Below are 21936 nucleotides of genomic sequence, written 5' to 3'. Positions count from 1 at the left end.
CTGTTACCCTAAATGAGATGAAAAGAAGCAAAGCTGAATCAGGTAAAAGCAGAAGACTGGGCTTGCCCTCCTTGTTTCATTTTTCAAGGGACCCTGTGTGCCATTTCTTCACAACTTCTTTCCAGCTTTCTGCAATCTGCCTCAATCCAAGGAGAGAAAGTGCTGCTCAGCCAAGTAGATTATTAAATGTTGTACTTCCTGTGTTGTCTTTCACACAGTCCAGCATTAGTGTGGCTTATTATGAGGGACTGAACTGCACTGCACCATTATCCTGTCATCTCCAGAGCTCTGCCTTCCCCACAGTGGGTTCCTGCCTTGGATCATTAAACCACGCAGATACTGTAGTTCTGCCTTGTTCTCTGAGGGGTGGCACCAAAAGCATGAAATTGCTTGCTGACCTTGCTGGGGACTTACAGCACAAACCTTCAAACACCTGGCCATGCAAGGACAGTTTCCACAGAAAGGTGCTCTCACCCAGTTCAGTAAACTGGAAGACTATCACTGCAGAAATTACTGAGTTATTTAATTTATTGTACATCACTTTGTACCAGGTGCTTCTTGGTCCCTGCAAGGAGATGGAAAGGAGCTGGAGGATGACTGGGCAAGGATGCACATGAGGGCACAGACCCATCTCTACCTTTTCCGAAACTGCAGACAGCAACTAGCAAAGCTGGATGTGCATGAAGGACTAAATGCCCAGTGCTCTCCACAGAGGTGATGGACGCTCTGCTGTATGTTGGCTGAAGCTTCAGGGGGGACTTCTGCCAGGGTCATACAGCCCTGACGGCTTTGAGTGTTGTTTGCAACCCTTGCAGAACATCTCTATAAAACAAAACAAATCCCCGTAAAGTAGTCAGGCAGTGGATAATATTGCTTGTGCTCTAATAACAGTTGTGCATCTGTTGTGGCCTCGCACTCTTCTTGTTATCTTCTGATTATGGTCAATGAATGAGAACTGCTATTTTAAATTCAGTTTGCACAGTGTCCAGTTCTTCATTTAGAACAAAATATGGACAGTAAATACATGGTGATTATGCAAATGAATGCAGTAAATACATGCAAGTTGGCTCAGCTTTCTTGTATCCAGACCTGATGTATACAGCATAATTGGAATGGGTGCCTCATGTCTGTAAATTGCTATTTCATTTCCTAAAACATATGCACTGCCTTCATCAGGGAGGTTTTTTAGTCATCTGGTTCGTTGGTGAGGAAACTGAGGCATGGGGGTGCGGTGTGACAAGCTAGAGGCACACACCAGGGCTGGGACTCTTGCTGCTCCTCTGCCCCTGCTGAGCCCTTCCCACAGGGCTGGAGACCAAAGATGCATTGGAGGTGTTTCCTAACCAGTCTGCCAAACTAACTTAAGAGCAGATAAGAGAGGCATGGAGGAGTCCACTGGAGATGGGCTGTTGGGGTTGGGGTTATTTTTTCTGAACTGGTGTCAGTATTACTGTGGTTTCAGTTTCATTGCAGCTTGAAAGATAGAAATGTCAGTCAGCGGTGTATTTATCTAAAAAGTTTAGTGAGCTGAAGTGTGCTGAATAGCTTGAGGAAAAGTGTGACATGGTCTCTCTGCTCCCCAGTCTCAACTGCGATAGCGAAAGTTCCCTCCTTCCCTCCTTTGCACTGTCTGTCATGAAAGACAATCTTTGATCCAAGTCCAGCTGAGTGCAAGGTGTTGCCTGCAATACATCTGCTTGGTGAACTGTGCTTTGTCTGCTTAAAAGGAAGCTGTTGATAATGTGACAGTGTCCATTCCAAGCGGTTGCAAATTCCAGTGCCCAGGTGATTATATGTGACTAAAATCCCGATCATTTTGACTTGGTATCCAGCAAGAGAGCAGTTGATACCTGTTCAGTAAATACAGTAGAGTTTTATTTGGCCTTTGGCAGTAATAGTATTTAGAGTGGCTTGGCAGCTGTTCACTGACAAAGGTCCAAAAAAAGCACTTAGCAAAATCAAGCTATAGCAGTAATGAAGTGCTAAAGACACCGACACTTTGTTTATCCGCTTGAGAGATTAGCAAAGATTTCCGAGGCTGCTCCTGGTTTCTCTGCCTCTCTTAACTTTTGCACCTGGATCATGAGCCCACCTGCCAGGGACAAGTGCGGGGGCTGCCTCCCAGCCCGGGGCGTCACCGCACAGGGCTGTGTCAGACTGTCCTCTGCTCCCGGTCCCCATGGCTAAGCCCCAGTCAGGTGCTTGAGGGTCTGTGCCAGGGATTTGGTGTAAGAATATCCAAATATCTGAAGTGTGGGGCTACCAGGTCTTCTGCCTCCCTGTCTCCAGGTCCAGCTCTTCCGTCTCACGGAAGAAATAATGTGCTTCTGGGGACAGGGCATACACGTGGCTCGTAAATCACTGGATCATGGAAGTTCTATGCATTTGGCCCTAGTAGGAGGAGTGCTCTGGCATGCACAGCAGCCACCTTCTGACACTTTTGACATGAGGGTGCTTGAAAACTTTAGAGATGCCACAAGTCAGACAATTTTACAGCTGCCATTTGACTGAGTCTAGGAGTGATTTTCTCTCTGAGAGAAGCAGCAGCTACTTTTCAGAGAGCAAATGAAGCCACCTGTTGGGTTAACTGAGCTTTATTCTGTCCCTGGGCTGCATTGCACAACCTTTAGGGCCCAAAGGAGTCTTTGAAGTACCATTGAATTTCGTTGTTAACGTCTCAGTCATTTACCGTGAATGGAAAAGGGTATTTTTTTTCACTCGAAGGCATGAATAAACTCTGTAAATTGCAAGAAATAATCCCTCTTAAAGGAGAGTTGAAAGTGGTGTCTTTTAATACAAGAAACTTGGTGTGGAGCTGTACCTAGGACTGCTACAGCTCTTTTCGAAAGCACTGGATTTTGCTCGGTGATTAGAAACAAAATAAATCAGATAAAAGGAAAGGAGCTGATGACAGGGTGATACATGTGTCAGAGAAGGGGAGGGAGTGGTGAAGGAAAAGTACCTAATGTGGATTACTTTAATTATGTGCAAGGTGGGAAGATTGACTTCCCCATCCTGAGTGGAGTGTGTGAGAAGATACATTAGGCTATATTCTATCAGAGGTTGATGAGGTCTTCTCGAAGATGTTAGTAGTTACTTGGAAGAAAAAAGATGCACTTGCTGGCAGTATTTATGAGAGATTTAATTACGAATCACAGTCTGAGTTCCAATTAGAAGGGAAAGGGGGGGTGGGAAGACTAAAGAAAATACGTACAGACTGTGTTAAGAGCACAGTGATAAATCTGTGGCTAAGGATAATGGTAAACAAGGTAACTGTACGTCATGGTATCGTTTGCACACTGATTTTCTAGATGCTTGTTCCAACTTCCCTCCCACCCCCTATCACAAGCAAAATGCTTATAAAGGGGTCAAAGACAGGCTTCCATTACTCATCTTCCGAGACGGAAGGCAAAGATCATTTACAACTGGTGTGATACAGGGCTGTTACCTTTTTTTTTTTTTTTTTGCTAAATCATTAACTGTGTCATAAAACAGCACTCCAGAAAAGGCAGAGAGAGACAAATCACAACATTTGTCTCTGTGCTTGCATGAACAGTGGAAAAATATTGCTGTCATTAGTGCATCTTTCACATTGCTGTGGGTTCCCACGTTTAGAATCATAGTATGGTTTGGATAGGGTTTGCATTATCCTTATTAAAATCTCACCTAACCAGCTTCTTACCGAGATGACCACTGATGTCCATTTATTTTGATGCCAGGAGGTATCACAGGAAAGGGAGATGTATAAATTGCTCAGCACTGGCTTAATTCTATTCCCACTGTAGTCAACCAGGGACTTTGCCGTTTATTTCACTGCAAGGGTGGTACCTCCATGTCTGAGTGGCTTTGGCACCACTGTCTCGTTACATCCCTCTCACATGCCTCAGAAAGAAGCTTTTCTGTACTCTTTACTTGGGGTGGAAGCTGTTTGCAAGTATCTCCACAGATGATGCAGGTAAGAGGTTTTGTCTATCAACAGCAGCAGTACACACTGGGAATACTTTGGATCTTGTGGTATTGTAATTAAAGTAAAGGTAAGTCTGCAAATATGTTCATGACAAACACTGAAATTCTGGCTGAAGAATAGCAGGAATTAGCTAGTGAGATGGCTTTCATTTCAGGTAACATCATTCCTCACACTGATTATTCAAAGGGTTAACAATGTTTCTTAATAGTGGTGAAATGGCATCAGTGAAGCAGTGACAATACTTCAACAAATGGGAATTTTTTCTCTTCTTTAATTCCACGATTACACTTGGAAAGCCAGAACAGATCAAAGTAAAAAACTCCCCTTTCTTTGGTGTTTTTGAAAAAAAAATCCTTGTTTATTTAAAAGTAGCTATGTCAGGAGAAAGGTATGATGAAGTATAATTGCCAGATTCTTATTTGGTAATTAGTATCTTGCAGCCATCTCAAAGCTATTAAGAAACAGGCATAATTGCACATAGGATGCATGTATTTATCACGGAAGTTGGCACTTCAGACCATTAGGAAGTATCTGTGGCTTTGCTATATGCTACACAAAGATTAATCTAGTTTAGGAGACTTAAGAGCCTGTCAGAGCTACTCCCATCATCCAAGAATTTGTACCATCAGGTGCTATGAGAGCACTTGGAGAGGCACCAGATGGTTTCCATAGCCATGCTGCAATAATATTGTGAGTCCTTGATATTCTTGCATTTCCAGAGGTTTCCCTGTTGCTGGCTGCAATGTTCATCTCTGCCTGTTTTATTTACACATTGTAAAAAAACAAATTAAAAAAATTGGTCAGGTCCAGGAGGCAGTGGTGTTCCATTTCTGCTCTGTTGTGCAGGGTGTTCTGTGTGCCAGCATTGGAGGAAAGAAACCTGGGCTCCTGGGAGCCCCTGAGAAGAGACTTGTCCATGAAATAACCCCAGACATATGTCAGAGGTGCAGGGCTCCACCACTGAAAATGAAGAAGTTATTGTTGGGGATTAAATATGTTCTCTTGTCAGCCCATCAAAGTAAGTATAGGCAGATGCAGCGTATTGCAGAAATAAGCAAGTCTGGAAGTCATGTCTAGAAATGAGATAGGAACAATTTGCCAAGGGAAGAGGATTTTCAGTGGAAGATCATAGCTAGAAATTCAGCACTTAGGGCTTTTTAATTAAATGTATTTGGGAAGGGATGGACAAAGAAGATCTCAGGGAAGAGATTGTTTCAGCCACAGGCCTAAAGCTACCACCGAAGATGAGACTACAGTAGAAGGTGTTAACTGTGAACATCGCAGTGCTTTGCGAGCAACACAGATGTCCCTGCTGCGCATTTTATAGGGTGCAAGAGAGAGTGAAGTGACTTCTCCCAGGATGACCCAACAGTTCATAAGCAGGGCCAGGAAGAGACCAAAAGTCACCAGGGTCTAGTGGCGTTATGCTTCACTGGAGTCAAGGTAGACTGATAAAGTTAATTTAGTTCATTTGTGTCCTTTTGTTATCCCCCATGTTTCTTGACTACTTTTTAGAGCTCTGCACAGGAATACAGGGTTAGGGACTGAATCTTGGTGTACATCCAAGTCCTTCCTCAAGACAGTAGATTGGATCTCTTCCAAAATGGAAGAGTAAGTTTTTTCAGTGTTAATCTGCAGTTGACCATAGGTCCAAGTGGTCTTTTGTTCCATTCATAGCTTTGTTTAATTCAGTACCTGGAGGGTTATATTATGTTTTGCCTTCCCTTAGTGGGTTGAATTATTGTCTTAGTTGTATGGAAACTACTTCTGATTAAGTACTGTGGTGCATGAACATATAGTAACTTCTATTTTCATTATTTGAACTATGCATTGTCTTGCAAAATGGCTTTTTTCCTCACATTATAAAAGTCCTTTTGCCCAGGTCATTCAGTATATAGTCATAGGGTCTGATTTGACATGCCTTATTACTGAGGAAAAGATGAAGCAGAGAACACCAAATTTGTTATTGGGTCACTGACCGTGATATTTTTTGAGTTCTTAGAGCTTTATCATAGTCACCATCCTGAGTCTTGTCAGGGAAGAGATGATCTTGAGAATTAGATCACTGAGATTATAATATACTGCTGTGTTGGACAAGATTCATGGTCAAGAGAGGATGTGGCATTTGCTGTCCCTTTTAAATGTCACATACACATTTTAAAGGCCAGAGTCTCAGAATAAACAAAGGAGAACACAGCTGGCACAAACTGCTTTAAAATGAGCAGCATCCCAGGAATCCAGTGAGAGCTTGTGGTCTGTATTTATGCAGCAGATACAAGACTAAGCAGCCACTGGAAGCCCTACAAGGTTGATAGCAGTGTCTTTCTTGAGATACAAGGTAAGATGTACTTACGTGGTCAGCGTTCCTTTCATTTAGCAGCAGAAGGAAGTAATGTGAAGTTCTTATCAGAGTGATGCACAAGAAGTCAGACAGGCATTAATGGCTTGAGTAATTTTGGTTGGAGTACAGTAAATGAAGTGATTGAATACCACATGGAGTAATATGTCTCTGCAAGTAGTTGCTTGGCAGCTGTAAGACTGGATGGGACTTTTTTTTCCCCTTCTTTTAGCTATGTAATAGTTTGAGTGGATGATAACACCGAGAAAAACATATTTCCACTTTTCTCAAATGCATTCCTCACTGGTAGAAACAGCCCTATGGGAGGGTAATCCAGGAGCTGAAATCTGCACACTGTAGCATAAAAATCCATGTGGGCAGTTCCCACTGATCAGATGTGATAGTTCAGTATCTGCAGGCTTTTTAAAACCAGGCTGTTTTTATAATTTTTGTAGACTGATAAGTGTTGCCAAGTTGCTTGGAAATTCACTGACAGTCTTCAAGGGACATTCAGTTTTAAAAAGTACGCTTGATGCATACATCCTTACTTAAGTCTTTTCTTGATTTTTTTTTTTCTGGCTGGCTCAATAAAGTGTGCATGTGTGTGCATAGATATATTTAAAAGTGTCCTTTCCTGTTTTCTTTTTCAGGTTCTTGGCAAGTAACTGTTGTATTGATTTTTTTTTAATATACTTTTTGTCTTCAGTACTAATTTCTAGAACAAAGTTCAGTTATCTCTTAAAATGTTCTATTTTTTTTAGCCAAGTGGCAAGATGGGCAGTATTGCAGCAAGTCACTACATGGTGAAGTTTGGTAATCTGCCCCCAGGATTGAATTGTTATTGATTTAAAGGAAGATGAAAAGTCAGTGGTGTTTTGTGGGAGGGCTAAATGATCTCTTCTGGCCTTAAAATCTAGGTATATTGATTTAAAATTATCTTGGTTTATCTGCTGCCTATAAATTTGCAAATTCAAGTAAAATGAACATAAAACACATTCTGGCTGAGTCCAGTGTGTTTGTACAGAGTTTTAACTAAACTGTTTTAAATATTGTTCTTTTTAATTCTGCTTAACTATGTATAGCTTTCTTAGAGTACTTCTCATTTTGGGGGCAGCAGTGTAGAAACATTTGTATGCTTCACTGTAATTGAATCCTCATGCAAATCCAAGTCTTTGTTATTCTTGCATTCACTGCAGTGACCTTGATAATGTGAATGCTTCACCTTTTCTGCTCCTTGGAAGGCAGTCCTGTGAAAACGAGATCAATTACGTGCATTGCTAGGATCCCGTTTTCAATACCACTGAGTTAAAAACAGCGCTAGTTAATGGGCTTTCCCCTTGTGTAAGGAGGGGTAGGGGGAATGAAAAAAGGAGAAGAGAAACTGAATTGTTTGAGAGGAGGTAATCTCTGTTTTGTTTCTACCATAGATTAGGAATGATCAATTATCATGTCAGAAGGCAGGGAAGCTAATATGCCGCTGCATCTACATGTAGTTATTTAATCATCCTGCCTGATGCATAGCATTCATCATTCATGTTTTTAATGCCACTTACTTTTATCATCTCACATTTATGCTGGGAACATTTAAAGAGATAAAGTCATTCTGATAGGCAATGTCCTGGGGAATAGAATAGTGGGGAACCCATAGGGTTTGATTGTTGGCTCTTCAGGATAAGTAGCTGGAGCCCTGGCCCGATTCAAACTGTTGTACAGGTCTGATTGTGGATGGCTCAAGTCATGATCTGAAGGAAAACCTCAGTGAACTCCCATCTCTACTGGGAGGGTAGTTCTCAATGATGCTGTAAGCTGCTTTTTTCTAAGAGCAAGTGGAAACAAATGTCATCACACACCTGTGAAGAATACAGGCAAATGCCTGTGAGCACCTGGCATTTGTGCTCTAGTAAGCCTCCTAGTAAGTTCTAGTAGCCACCCCATCCTGTCATTTGCCTTGCTTGGACTACTTTTAGACATCTTCAAGGCACAATTTCAGCCAGCTACTAGGCACAATGAGCACTTGCAGCGTGAAGGTTGGTCAAAGGAGAGTCAAATGTACAGGGTGATACCAAACAGAGGAGTGTTTTATGTATTGCATGTATGAAGACATGTATATATGTATTTAATTCCTCACTAAAGTTTTTGGTGGTCTAGTCCACACACTGAATAAAGATGAAGGTGAGAGAGTTGGAAGGACTAGAGCACTTCCATAGGTCTATCCAAGTCATTCGCTGATCCAAGATGGAGAAGAGAGCCAAGAAACTCCTCTGAAGGAGGAACCCAGAGTGACTCATGTTGAAATCCCCTTTTCTCTTCTAACAGTTACAAAACTGAGAGAAAGTGAATGATCAGTGTAATGAGAACTTGCCAAAATCAGATCTGTAGTCCTATTAAAGTGGTTGCGAATGAAAAGAGGAATCTGGATGCAGTGAGGCTTGTCTTGCCTCCGTCTTTCTATAATGTCATGGGAATGCTGAATGAGACGGATGTCACCAAAGCCTCAAGATGCATTTGAGAGTGCAGCTGCACAAAAGCTTACTCTGAAGCAGTAAGTTGCTTGATTCCTGTAAGCCTCTTCCTAGCCATATCTAGGAATAGTGAAGCTTTTGTTTCACAGTCAGGAGGTAGATGGATCTAAAACATGGATTTGTGGCACATCTTTTTCCCCTGGTGCTTCAGAGAGTGGCACTATCGGAAATTAAAGCCAGAAAGTCATAAAATTCCCACTCTGCTATCCTGTGATGCATATATCTTGCCTAATTTTTTATCAGTCATATACACAAAGCAGTGAAAAATATTATCATGGAAGGACCAGCCACCAACCAGTGTTGATTGCATTAAGCATAGTGTTGCATAAAGCAACCTGTTTGACCACAGTTCTGATGGTGTGGAAAAGCTAAAGGTGTGCATTTATGCACTGCATGTGCAGCTACCATTTGAAACAGCTGAAATCTCTGTTGGGACCATTTAGCTTCTGAATGGTGATCCCACCCTTAGGTGGTCAGACTGTTTTCCTGTTGCCTGACCTCCAGAGCCTGTGGTGACCCAGTTGAGTAGGCAAGGGCTTAGGACATACCCTGTCAGCAGTAAAGGGAAAAATTAGACTAGAGAGTCTCCATAGTCTGTAAACTGGGTTTTCGTGTCAGGAATGTTCTGGTACATTCTTGAGTTTGTCTCTAAATCCTTTTCAACACCTTCAGAAACTAACTGTACTGAAAAAGCCCGCTGTGTTTTGTCGCAAGAGAGCTTGTATTTGCTTTCTGCAAGAAAGTGATGACTCTGCAGGGTGGGAGAGTCAAAAGCCATGCTTTTATATACAGCTGCATTTATCCCATTCAAAAAGTTGATGTTCATCCTGAGCTTTGTGGTTTTCAGTCGGTTGTGATCTCTGCAGTTTTGCCTCAGCAAAGCCATTTTGCCCAGCACTTGTCTTTAGACATACAACTAGTGCTTCTACTTGGAAACATAAGTTGAAGAGAGTTATTAAAATATGAAAATAAGCCTTTGCCATAAATTTCCCTGTAATTTTCCTTTTTGTCACTCACATAGGGTTTTTGTTCCATGTTTGAGCTCAGCGTGATATCAACAAGTTGCTTGTGATTTAAATAGAAGAAGCCAGCTGCCAGGAGTAATGCTTGCAGGTATTCCTTCTTTTCTTTATTTGCCTTACAGCAGTGCCTTCAGGCCAAAGCGAAGATTGTGCTGGCAGCATCTGAGTACTTAGTTCCTCCCCCTCAAATCTATACAGATAAAGGCATTACTATTATCTTTATTGCACAGGTAACAGTAGTGAAAAATGAAGTGACTTGCCTATGGTATGCTAGGAGTGTCTGGCAGAGATGGAAAGCAAAGTGTTATTTCCTCTGGTCTGATGCTTTTATCCCAGTGCCATCCTTTTGTGTGACCAGCCACTTTCAGCAATATAGATTTTTCCATAACATCTCCTGGCACAAACGTGCGAGCTGGTAAATGGCAGTAATTGTATGTCTCCTGGATCTCTGCCTTTCAAGATCCTTTTTATTTGTATCACTCACCTTATGATACCCAGCTACCTTTGTAGAGCCTTGTGCCTGGAAGGATCTCAGAATGTGCTCATCTAACCTGCCTTAGAACTTCCACAGGCACAAATGCCAGAGGTTCAGTGGGTGATTTTTTTTTTCCAGTGCTTCATTATTTTTGTCTTTAGAAAGCTGTATCTAAAGGTAATACTGTGCTTGTCTTGCTCCAGAGACAGCAGCCTTTACTTATTTGGAGACTCATGTTCTCTTTCAGTCTCTTTTTTCCCCAGGACAGAACAGTCCCTTTTCGTAGCTTTCTCAACTTGGGCTTTTTCTCCAATTCCCTCTTGGATTCCCTCAAAATGCACTGTGTTTTTCATGACATTCAAAATGAGACACAGTGTGGAACCACCAGCTCCCTCAAGCACTTTTCCCTTCTCCCTAGGGATCTGATAAATCACTTTGCCTACTAGGAAACCATGGGTTGAAGACTTAGCGAGGCAAACAGCTCCAGAGAAGTTGCATTCCAGCAGCAGAGCAGGGCAATAAGACATACAGAAGGGTTTATTGAGCCAGGAAAACCCCAGAGGAGTGCCAAGACCCACTAGGAGCCCACAACTTGTACAGGAGGGCTGATGAGTGGGCTGGGCCAGGAGTATCCACTGCCAAAAAGAGCATCTCCGCGGAGAACTGTGAGCAAGCAAGGTGGGCAAACAGGGCATGGTGCGGGACATCGTGCAGGAGGGTGCACGGGGAGGTCACATTCCACTGACTTGAATTGGAGAAGAATCTCAGTTCATCCCAATCCTACCAGTTTGATGTCAGATCGCATCCAGCAAGAGATGACCAGAGCCTGGAGAGGGAATCAGACCTCATCAGGAGATCACCTGAAGGGCAGCACAAAGGAATTCCAGTCACTCCATCCAGTAAATCGGCTTTGTTAATGTCCCAACGCAAATGCCTCTATGCAATCACATATATGGGGAATAAACAAGAGGAGTTAAAGAGACATGCATGCCTGTAACCTTATTGGCATCACGTAGATGCAGTGGGATGGCTTCAATGACTGGAGTGTTGTAATGGAAGGCTACAGGCTCTTTAGGAAAGAGAGGCAGGAGAGATGAGGTGCAGGGTGTTGCCCTCTATGTCAGTGGCCAACTGGAATACATGGAACTCTGCCTGGGGATGAAAGAGGAGCTGACCAAGAGCTTATAAATCAGGATTAAAGGGATGGCAAGGACAGGTGACTTTATAGCAGGGATCTGCTACAGGCCACACAACCAGGAAGATCAGGTGAATGAAGCTCCGAACAGATGTTTAGGAAATGCCTCATTCACAAGCCCTGGTCCTCACAGGGGACTTCAACCACCCTGATACCTATTGGAAGGATAGCACAGCAGGGCATAAGCAATCCAGGAGGTTCCTGGAATGTGTTCATGATAAGTCCCTTCTCCAAGTGACAGAGGAGCCAACAAGGAGAGGTGCTGTGCCTTGTTCTCACCAACAAGGAGGGGCTGGTGGGGAATGTGAAGCTCAAGGGAAGCCTAGGCCGCAGTGACCATGAAATGGTGGAGTTCAAGATCCGTAGGGCTGTGAGGAGGGGTGCACGGCAAACTCTCTATCCTGGACTTCTCTGAGGAGACCAAATTCTGCTCTCCTGATCTTCTTGGTAGAGTACTATGACATGAAGCCTCCAAAGGGAAGAGAGGCCCAAGTAAGCTGGTTAATATTCAAGGATCACCTCCTCTCAGCACTCAGAAACAGTGCATCCCAGAAAAGTGAAATTCAAGGCAAAAGTGCCAGGCATAGATGAAAAAAGAAGCTCCTGGACAAAATCAAACACAAAAAGAAAGGCTACAGAGGATGGAAGCAAGAACAGGTAGCCTGGGAGAAATACAGAGAGATTGTCTGAGTAGCTAGAGATAAGGTTAGGAATTCTGAAGTCCTCATAGAACTAAAACTGGCCAGGGACATCAAGGGCAACAAGAACAGCTTGTATAGGTACATTGGTGATAAAAGAAAAACTAGGGAAAATGTGGACCCTCTCCAGAAGGAAACAGGAGACCTGATTACCAGGACATGGAGAAGGCTGAGGTACTCAATGACTTCTTTGCCTTGTTCTTCACTATCGAGTGCTCCAGCCACACTGCCCAAGTCACAGAAGGCAAAGGCAGGGACTGTGAGAATTCAGAGCCACCCACTGCATCCAGCTCTGGGACTGCCAGCATAAGGATGTGGACCTTTGGAGAGACTCCAAAGAAGGGCCATGAAGATGACTAGAGGGTTGGAGCACCTCACTTATGAGGACAGGCTGAGAGAGTTGGGGTTGTTCAGCCTGGAGAAGAGAAGGCTCCAGGGAGATCTTACAGTAACCTTCCAGTACCTAAAGGGGGCCTTACAGAAAGCTGGAGAGGGACTTTTTAGAAAGGCTTGTAAGGATAGGACAAGGGCTAATAGCTTTAGAAGAAAAGAGGGTAGATCACACTAGATATAAGGAAGAAATGGTGGTGCAGCCCTGGAACAGGTTACCCAGAGACACTGTGGCTGCCTCACCCCAGGAAGCGTTCAAGACCAGGCTGGATGAGGCTCTGAGTAACCTGATCCAGTGGAATGTGTCTTTTCCCGTGGCAAGGGGATTGGAACTAGATGATCTTTAAGCTCCCTTCCAACACAGACCTTTTTATGATTCTGTGAAGCTGCAGCTCTTCTTCCTTCCTTCCAAAGGGGCATTGCATGCTCCTATGTTTCACACTGCAAAGGTTGCTCCTTAGGAAGCTTGAAGATACACAGATTTCCCTTGGTAGTATCAAAAGGTGTTTTCCCAAGCACCTGTAGTAAACTTTGATCTGTGCTGACTTTGCTAGTTAGCTTTGTCTTAGTGCTTGGAACATGAGGTTTTAGGGCTAACAATGCCCATGGTCACACTTAAGTGCCAAAAGACTGGGCAGGATACCTGGGTTGGCAACAAGGATGAGATCTGTTAGATTTTCTCTCAACTTGTCTGCCATTTCCCTTAAAAACAATAAAAACCTGGACAAAGTTTGCCATGATCCAGAAAAGCCACTGTCACTCTAAAACCAAGGACAGGGTAGGAGTGGATTTATGGATCACATGTACATATAATCACAGGTACATAAACCTTTCCATTTCAACTCTAGTCATTTTGAGATTTTACTATTCTAGGTGTTTGTTCTAATATTACCTGTTTTGATATATTTTAATTTGTTTCTAAGAATTTTATTTATTTCAAGCCTTGTGGTCTTCATTGGGGAACTTACTTATGGAAAAGGTCTGGACTGTGGTTCTGCAAAGCTATGGCCAGCTCAGGGTCCTGTCAGAGGTGGTAAACTCATGCTTTTCTTCCATTTCTGAATGAGAGGTGTGAGAAGAACAGTGGTGGTTTCTGAAGGGGCCAAATACCATAGGAAATCCAAAACAAGCTACAGTAGTAGTTAAGGAGTTTGCATATTCTTCCCTCTGACCTGCTGCACCTCTTCCATAGCTGTTCTTCAAGTGGAAACATAAGGAATTTATTTGTCTGCGTCTGATTTCACTAGAGTGTTTAGTAATTTGGCTGTAACATTAGAATTCATCAGCAAGACTGATTGCTGTATCATACAGAGTGGCAGGCTTAGCAGAGAAGGAAATTTCCCCTGCAATTTAAAAAAGGTCCATAAATTTGCTGGGTTTAGAGTTTGATAGCAGCTGGAAGAAGGATGCATCAAGTCTTGCATGAAGAAAGGAGCCAATTTAGAAATTAAGAAGGTGAGTTATAGTAGGGAGCAGGAATATGCACGTTTCACGTGTTCTATTCAGTATCTTTGTTTTGGTTTGTTCTTAATAGTGTGTGATTTTAAAAGGAAGTTTTCTCTTAAATGCAAATAAGATATTCATTTGCAAATGATAAGAGAGATGCTGATAAGTGTGCTGGAAGCTAGTCTGATAAATCTACTCAATGAGAATTCTACAGCAAAATGCTGAGCCCTGTGGCTCAGTCAGTCAAAATGATCCAGTCAAATGCTGACAGCAGTGGTGGTACTTGTGTGCTTAAAATTAAGCATTTTCCCAAAGTGCTTTGATGGATCAGAACCAGAGTCCTTATCACCTTGCTAGGAGTAAATTTATAAGAGTGTTGTGAGTCAATAGTATTTATTCTTAGGCTTCACAACTAAACCACTAATGGAATATAGGGAAATTGCAGCTTTTCTGCGGCATGAAGGAATCTAGCTCTGGTATTAGCCACAAACTGTTCCCCACCTTTGAGAAAAAGTTATTATCTTGATTTCCAGAGGCCCTAGAAAAGGAAAATCAGGTATTGGAATTCCCTGTGTATCTGCACCCTATAACAAGATATTTCTTCATGTCTCTCTTCCTTCCTCCAGCAACTCTTCATCCCAGATAGGTGTTGGTTTTAAGGGCAAACACCTGCTTGGGACATCAGGAAGGCCTTTTTTTCTTGAGCAAAGGCAAACTGTGATGCCCTAATGTCTCCCTCTCCCTTCTGAGGATCAGCATAAATTGAAGCTTAACAGGAGCTGACTGTGCAGGACTCAGGGCTGATGTTGCTGTAAATACAAATGAATATATGTTAGGCCTAACAATTGGAAAGAAATTTCCCAAACAGTGAGCTATGGCCAGAAACAGTCTTGCCAAACTAGTTTTTAAAATAATTTTTTTCAAAACAACCTGTAGCTTTGTGAAGGGGATTTTGGACCCTGCAAAATACAAATGAGTGTTTGCAAGTCTTCAGGTTTCAAGGGAAAAAAGTTACCTCAGTTGATGTTGCAGAGCATGGTGCCTTTTGTAGCCCTTATTCTATAGAAAGTCCTTAAAATTTCTTTAAAATTCTCATACACCAATGTTCCTGGTAAGGCATTGAATGCATTTGTTGATGAACAAGCTAGAGGTAATACTTTCCCTCCCTTGAGATGAGTGGGCTCAATATGATGTAGTTTTCTGTGATAAGTCTTCTCAGAAATCACAAGGTGGGGGGGGGGGCGGGAATAAGAGTACAGAGGATTTCTCAACAACTGAAATACCAGGACATTTCTCTACATCCCAATAGTGGGCGTTTCCAATGGTGGCTGTGCTAGTTAGCTCACAGTATCTGGAGATAAACTGCTGCTAATACTATTATTCTCATTTACAACTTTTGAGACTGCTGATCAGGGGAGAGAGATCCTGATACCTGCAGTTTTCTCTTTTGGTATCTGATCATGTTTTCCTCAAGCCTCATACCTGCAAGCCATGGCAATCATCAGGCAGCTTCCATTCTTTAACAGTACACATTTATCATCCATGATTGGCAGTAGTCTATAGTATAATGTTTGTACAACTCTGTAAACAGAAGGCAAATAGCAGGAATCCAATTTATTTTTTGAAACCATGTGTTTTTAAGAGTTTTGCCAAAGATTATGTGGTTTTTTGAGATGGCAGCAATATATGATACGTTCCAATAAGTATTCTAGCTCTGTTGTATGTGGGGTGCTGCACACATGAGGAATGACAAGGCAGTCTTACCCCAAAGGTCTGTAGTTTAGTGCCTAGTTTTTGTGATGTCTTTAAGCACTGTTTGTAATCCTGTTGCAATTGTAATGTATGATAGCCCTGACACAGGATAATTTCATTAGGCTAGATTTTTTTAGAAACTATTTGCTTGCTTTGTTAAGTGTTTTTTGGAAACATTCATGCAGTCAGCAACAGGGCATACAGAAAGCAGTGCCAGAGGTGAGATGTTACTATGGCTTCCTGTGTTGCCTCCACAAAAGTAGGTGCTTCAGGGAGTCTTAGAAATATTTTGTTAAGGCAGAATATTTTCTGAACGGCAGATTTTGCTTTGGCTTCATCCACTGTCCTTCGAGGACTATGTGTTGAGCCCTGCTTTCTTACAATTAACACAGCGTTTTGATTAAATGGAAAAGACTGCATACAAACATTCAAAGCTGTGCATTTTATTGTTTTCTTAATTTTGTGTCAATAACTAGTAATTGGTCTTAAAAACAAAGGATAATTTATAGATACATTTTTATAACACAAGGATTTGAGTAGTGATTTTTTGCACGCAGTAAGGCTGCTCTCTTGCTATTTGTTCTTTGAATACCATTTTACAGGGGTAGCTAAATATCATGGAGTTTTAGCTAGTCACTGTGCTGTTTCTCTTGCAACCTCCTCCAGGAGATACTCAAGAGAAAAGGTGGCCTTGAATTACATGAATTGAGTGTGCACAGACCCCTCGTTCCCCCAAACGCAGTGGAATTAGTGCAAGAACAGGATATTGGGGCACAATAAATCTTGCAAGTCTTAGACAGCACTGATACATAGTCAGGCATATCTCCTGAGCTGTTACACAGATCAGAAGTAAGAGATGAGCCATTATCCCTGTGCTAATGCAAATTGCATGCAGATTATTTCTGTTTTCTCTCTAATGTGAATATGAATTGAAGGGGTCTTTTTCTGGTTTGTGTCTTTGAACCCATGGGCACTTCTCTGTGGTAATTAAAAGTGTTGGGTTAGTAGTGTCCACAAACCCACAGTGACTATACTGCTCTCTTTACCTTTAGCAGAGATACTTGTGTAGTGTCTTAGGTCCAAGGATTAGAAACCTAGAGAGAAATTATCTGAGGAAAGCTTTGTCAAAGAAAGAACAGGCTCTCCCAAGAGAATTAAATACCTATTTGGGTTTCACTTTTCATGAATCCAACCTTCTGTCCAGCTGGGAAGCAGCAAGGTCTTGGGAGCACCTTGGCTGGGACCAGCTTGGGTGTCGTGTCCGGTTCCTGGGCTCAAGGAGCTGTGTTGAATCTCTTAGGAACTGGGGTGCGAGCCACCTGAAAGATCACCCCTTTTCAAATTAGATAAAACTGTTCCCTGGGTTAGCCATGGATTCATATTCAAAAAATGGGGGCCTGCCTTCTGTCAGGGCCCCTGAGTACTTCAAATGGGTTCCTCTCTCTTCTCTGATCTCTTTTGTTTCAAGGTACACGTCAGGGCATCTCAGGTTTTAGAGGCATTCAAAATGATGGTAGATAACAGACTGCAAATAGATCTAAGACCACCATCAGGTGGTCATCGTGGTAGGTAGAAGATGTGAAGAAACATTATATATTTGTTGCCAAAGAAATTTGAAGATTGTGTTCTCATTTTGATATTTGATGTATGAAAATACTATCATGAAGTCCCCACCTGCGCAAGAGACACCTTGAAAAATCATTCAAAAGAAGATGATCTCCATATATGAACTGTGTTTTAGGATTAGACCCCTATTTGACAAGATGTTTAGATTTAATCATGAGGATAAAATTTACTTCCTTGCACTATTTAAGGCCTGTGCATGATTGAAATCCCATGAAAGATCTCAGATACAGTTGAAAAATCATTTAATGCTACTTAATACAAGGACCTTTCATTCCCTGGACTTAGTTTTCAGAAACATTGGCAAGCACCTGAAAAATTGTGGCACAGCCTTTTTGCCTAACTGGGCAGGCACTGTTTGCAACTACTTGTTCTCAAGGTACAAAGAGTTTTGAAACCCATTATCAGGAAAATTTGGGTACACTTTTGGGATATTAACAACTGCAGCACAAAAGTCAAGTTACGACTCAAATTCCAAGTTCTGACCAAGGTATAATACCCACAGTAAAAGTACCCTTAAGGGAGCTATCAGGTGCTTTTCTAAAAGTCTGTAGTTTCTATACAGAAATGCAAAGAGGTTTTGGCTTTTCTTCCTTCCCCAAACAGTGTTTCTGTTTTAACTAATGCATCTATGTTGTTTAAAATGAACTTACTGCTTGAAGCCACTTGCAATTTCACATGCCTTTAGTGTGACTTGGTGAATAATGCAAGTCTTGCTCCAAATTCTGAAGTCACCAAAGGCCTGAGGGAAAAAAAAAAATCAATAATTTCATTAATTAGAAACTGAGTGAAAAATCGCAATATACCAGGCTTTTGAAGTGAAACCAGAATTACTTCTCTTGTTTTTACTCTTCTGCTACAGGTTTCATTTGCTTCAATTAAACCTGCTTTTATTAGGTGTATTAATGATAATACAACTGTTTGGTTATATGATGACAGGTGAAAGTATTGATTTAATCAAAAGCATGAATTGGACTTTTAAATCTTCTGGCATAAGTTCAGACTGCAAAAGAAACATGGCATCACAAGGAGGGAGGAGCCCCAACATGTACTGAAAGGTCTGATGTGTAGATCTCAGACGTTTGCTCATACAGGAATATATGTATTTACGGTAAAAGAAATTGCAAACACGTGAAAATCCATAGCATAGGTGTCTATAAAAAGTGATGCCTATGTCTGCAGACATTCTGTGTCATAGATGTCTGTTAGAGCAGCCAGGGCAGAGATGCGAGTAGTAGGATCTTCCTCTTTGATGCCTTAGTTGTCTTTGAAAAGGGGCCTGAAACCCAAATACCCAGAAGGCCAAAGGAAGCAGAGGTGCCAGTCCCTTTGCCCATCTCATTGTGGGCTACTCTGGGTTGCTCTGAGTGAGGATATGTCCTGGCAGAAGTTAAGGCTGTTAAAAAGTCTTGGGCTGGTGGCTTGTCTTTTGCACTGAGGGTGAAGGGACTTAGTTTTTTTGGGTTTGGGGTTTTTTTAATCAAAAGTGGAGAACTTTACTGACTGTGGGGCTGAGTGAGATGGAGAGCTATTAGCTGTTGGTTTTGCCAGAGTGAAAAATACTAAGGTAAAAGTAACTAGGCTGGAGAGAGCATTAGATAGACCATGAAATGTAGAAACTGGATTATTTGTTTTATCTTGGTACAGTGGTCATTCACCTGATAACATTAGTTTCTTTTAAAATATAATTAACATTTTATTCCACTAAGCGTTATTGTATGTTAGACATCAGTGGGACACAGCACGGTATGTTGTAAACATGGAGTTTGGTGCCTAGATGGCTAATTCAGTTCTAATGTCATTATTAAAGGTTGCAGAGGAACAATGTCCTAAAATGTCTGTTCCTCATGAACTAATCTCCTGTAGTTATTCAGATGTGACTAATGATGCATCTTCTGCAGAAACTTCAATTTATTTATTTGGTACGTTCCCTTATTCTTCTTAGGAAATGTTTGAAACAGAACAAAAGGGTAGAATCATTTTTCTATGCTTTGCTTTGCTTCCTGATTAATTTTTGGTCTCAGGAAAGCAAAAATGTACATTAGCAATTTCACACCTTGTTACATCTTCTGTTTGCTTTCATCACACGCATGACTGTTTTTGTAAATAGCAAACATAAACATAAGTGATGTAATATCCCTCTTTGATCTTCAGTGTGTGGTTGAGAAATTAATGCATATGTGCAGATTACTTGTAAAGCAACGTCAACAATTCACGATGTACATTCACCTTTCGTAGTGCCAAGGCAGGAATTTGAACAGGATTTCTGTCTGCTTGCATAAGAAACATGAGAAATTTTATGTATCTTGACTCTTACGTGAATTTATTTTTTGAAATGTTGTACTCCAAATGGAAGGGCTCTGTGGCTTGACTTCTTTCTGTTAAGAGGATGCTGCCCTTGCAGACTCAGTGACCTTTGAAAAGCAAGTCTCAAGTAATCCTTTTATTTCTCTGAGATCATATAGCACAGTATCCAGTTGCAGGCTTTTAAGATGGAATGATTGCAGACTTTGTCCACTTGCCTGGATTGGATTACATTTTGTTTGACAAAGAAAACTCTAAAATACTTATACCTTCCTTCCTTCTTTCGCTTCACAGCATTGTAATCTCTGTGCATTTGGGTTGCAGAGTAGTTGCTATATCATGCCTGCACTGCTGGGATTTATTGAATTTACTTAATTGGCCTTTATCTCACGGTTACACTTTAACGCTTCTTTTGAAGGAGATTCAAAAAGGATAGGGTTACTCCTTTTCTAATTTACTTTGAGAGTTGTGTTACTCATTTTCTTATCTTACCTCCATTTCCCGGTAGAGCAGAGCATTCTATAGAGCCACAATTGAACGTGTTAGAGACTTGCACACCAGAAGATTTAAGTCCATGAAGCTGTTAGCTAGCCAAGCTTTGTGCAAACTGCTTTGTAAAGAGAATGCTTTGTTAAAAGGGGTGTGGGAAGTTTGATGGGTGTTTTTGGGTGGCTGAGGGTCTACTTTGTGTTGTACTATGCTGGTGCACATGAAGGAGAGCTAAACTGCCCTGAACCTTCCAGGGAAAGATTTTGCAGCAGAGTTTGGGATCACTTGCATTGTTTTCTTGGGTTTAAAGCACTCATGAGCCTCAATCCTACAAACACTTCAGGAAACCTCAATAGAGTGGATGAAAAGTTCATTATCTGGTCAGGCAGTTTTGATCCTGGGAATTGGATGGTTTTCACCTTCCTGAGAGGCATTCAATACCAGGGAAGGCTGAGGTCTCCCATCCATGCACTTCTCAAGTTTGCTTTTACTAATAGTTTAAAAAGGTTTAGGGCTCAACACTGACTTTCTCTGTCCTGCCAGACCTCTGCTGCCAGCTCTGTGAGCATGGAATAGGTGTTGCAGGGATTTGGGGGCATTGGAGAACAGTCCCAGAGGGTATAGGTCCCTTTTTCTGAGTACTTTGGTAGCTCCATCCCCTATATATAACATCTAAGTGGCTAATGATAAGTGATCAGTATGGTCTCTTTTAACTGGGATTGTAGAATCTCCTGTTATTCGGCACCATCACCACAGAGTGAGACTTGTTTTCCAATGCCTCTGAAAATCATGTAGCTCCCTTGCATTAGAAGGGAACTTCGTACAGTTTTAATGGATCTCACTACTCTTTATATCTTCTGTGAGCTAATACACCTGACCACACACACGTGCACGCACCGTATAGCTCACACACACAACTCAGCTTGGTGTGCACATGAATGCACAATGCATATTTAGGCACCTGGATTAATTAAGGAAAGTTCTATGTCAGTTAGCAGCTTGTACTTAGGTTGTTATTTGCCTTCACGTAGCCCAAAAACTTGTAGAGGACGTCAGCCGGGGGTAAGGTGACTTTTGCAGATGAAAAATTGTTGATGATCACCATGCAGCGGCTGCATAAATAATATGATCATCATTCACATCAAGGTGGTTTTTACTCAGTGGAGCAGTTGTGAGCACAGTGGTGGATGCCCAACTAAAAGGCAAACGTTGTCTGTGCAGCTTGGTGCCAGCCTTCCCACAGAAATCAGTATGGAAATGGCTAACACCTTTCAGGATCCTCCAAGATCCAGTCTGGGGAAGGATTAGTAAACAGGAGTGAGAAAAACTGGGGCTGAAGCAAGACTGAGGTGCAGGAAATTGCTTTAACAGAGAAGTCTTGCTACTAGCCTTCAGTCCAGAAATAATTGTCTGGAGCTCTTCCCTTTCTTTTTGGCTTAAAATCAGACCTGGAAAAAATAATGTATTTTTTGTCTTTATTTTACTTAATGTGTTGGGGTATTTTTTTTATTTTTAAGATAATTAGCTAGTCCTGCATATAGGAAAAAAATTTTTTATATGTAGTTCCAAATACATTTTGAAGGATAAAATGTCATCATTTGCAACTGCTCTTTGCACTCCATTCCTCATATGGCCACAAAAATCTTTGCCATGGGTCTCCTCAGCCTCCCTGTCATCTTTGCCAGGAACTGGCCCATGTGGAGGGTGAGTCAAAG

General features: G+C 41.8%; 1 protein-coding gene across 15 annotated transcripts in view; it reads left to right on the top strand.

The window, feature by feature from the left end:
• Nucleotides 1-21936, top strand: part of EPHA5 (EPH receptor A5) — a 202952-nt gene that overhangs the window by 124898 nt on the left and 56118 nt on the right. The gene's annotated exons all lie outside the window — the stretch shown is intronic.

Source organism: Myiozetetes cayanensis, unplaced genomic scaffold (genome assembly GCF_022539395.1).
Source record: "Myiozetetes cayanensis isolate MyiCay16 unplaced genomic scaffold, myiCay2020 scf7, whole genome shotgun sequence".
Lineage (NCBI taxonomy): Eukaryota > Metazoa > Chordata > Aves > Passeriformes > Tyrannidae > Myiozetetes > Myiozetetes cayanensis.
This window is presented reverse-complemented; position numbering and strand designations above follow the sequence as displayed.